Source organism: Leuciscus leuciscus (assembly GCF_965113295.1).
Source record: "Leuciscus leuciscus genome assembly, chromosome: 3".
In the NCBI taxonomy this organism is placed as follows: Eukaryota; Metazoa; Chordata; class Actinopteri; order Cypriniformes; family Leuciscidae; genus Leuciscus; species Leuciscus leuciscus.
The window spans coordinates 1,702,850-1,704,343 of record NC_138727.1 but is presented as its reverse complement, the minus strand read 5'-3'; the positions used below and the strand labels follow the sequence as shown (position 1 = coordinate 1,704,343).

The window sequence follows — 1,494 nt, the reverse complement described above, 5'->3', positions numbered from 1 at the left end:
AAGAAGAGCCGCCCTCCTCCATCCACAGTCACGACTCATAATCATCATCTTCATCCTCACCATCATCATCAGGAACAACACACGAGCCGCTCGCACGATCATTCTGGGAACACGTTGGCTCTTTTCAATAGCTGCAAATTGCGGCATCCTCTTCTCGCTGTAGTGAGTCTATATTTAGGTCTCTCGATCGTGTTTTCACGAATCCTCTTTGTGTGCATTTCAACATCCCTGACCTGAACCAAACACGAAGAGTAAACAAGAGCACCTCATAAACACGAGCTTCAGATAGGATTTAGAGTCCCGAGGCTTCATAATGTATCCATCTTAATCTGTATAAAAAGATAGGCCTATAGGAAACAATAATGTTGGTCATCTTTTTTTCTCAAATCAGGATGTAAACAAACTCAGGATTGGGGAAACTCACCATAAAAACGTGCATCCGAAATATTAGTCCATCTATAGTGGGCTCAATAACCTAAACCTACTCGATCATAATAACGTAGTGGTTGACATAAGATAACATTGCCATTAAGCTATTTGAATGTTCTCTAAATGTTGAAAACACAGTTTTATAAAAAATGTTTTGGCTATATGCAAATGTTAAAGTCCCCTGTAGTCAATAATTGTATCCCTTAAAACTTATCCTTGATCACCAAAATGACATATAAACTTTATAACCTTGAAAAAAAATTCTTCATGCCTTATAATATCTTGAATGTAACTCGACACCCTTGCCTCATTTATACGGTTCTATGAATATGCAAATGAGCCGCCTCCACTCACTCACTCAGCTCAGAGATCCACTGGTTGACGATCACACGTTGATCTGATTGGTTACAAGGTAGTTTGTGACGTCAGAAACACCAGCGATTTCAAAGCGTGTGTTTGAGACTGTCTTTGGTTCACTGCAGTTTTAAGGAGGAAATACTCAGAAATGGTGTCGACTTATGAACTTACACATGGTTTGTCTTAAAGCATATTAAAAACACCACATAGACACATAAACAACATTAAAAGCTGGATTTACACCACAGGGGGACTTTAAGGGAACATTCCATTTTATCATGTTGCAAACATGTTACTTTTGAATGTTCTCGGAACATTCCGATTCTGAAATAGCAACATTTTAAAGATTATTATCCAGCTGAAATGTTTCAGAAAAAAAGTTACATGAACCTTATAGATAAGGTTTTTGTGCTAACGTTTTGAGAACATTATTAACTTAAAATGTATGCATATTACATATTTACATTTACATCTTGCTTGTTTCACCCTGTGTAGTTTTCAGACAGTCGGAGATAGAAGAGGCCCTGCTATCATGGTGTGTGAACTCGAAGTCATGGATTATTGTGCAGGGTGGTTGGTTGTATGTATTATTCAGCAGAAGCGCTTCCACTTGAACCACCCTTGTAACATAATGACTAAACCCAACAGTGTCCTCTTGAATTATTAAAGCTTGTTATATAACTAAAGACTTCCTCGTTATGACCAGTG

General features: G+C 37.9%; 1 protein-coding gene across 1 annotated transcript in view; it reads right to left on the bottom strand.

The window, feature by feature from the left end:
- The window catches only part of cyyr1 (cysteine/tyrosine-rich 1), a 9,618-nt gene extending 9,581 nt beyond the window's left edge, over positions 1–37 (bottom strand). Inside the window, exon 1 of the mRNA XM_082163973.1 lies at positions 1–37. This exon is cut by the window's left edge and continues 376 nt beyond it. The gene's annotated coding sequence lies outside the window, so the exon portion shown is untranslated.
- Positions 38–1,494: the final 1,457 nt, after the last annotated feature.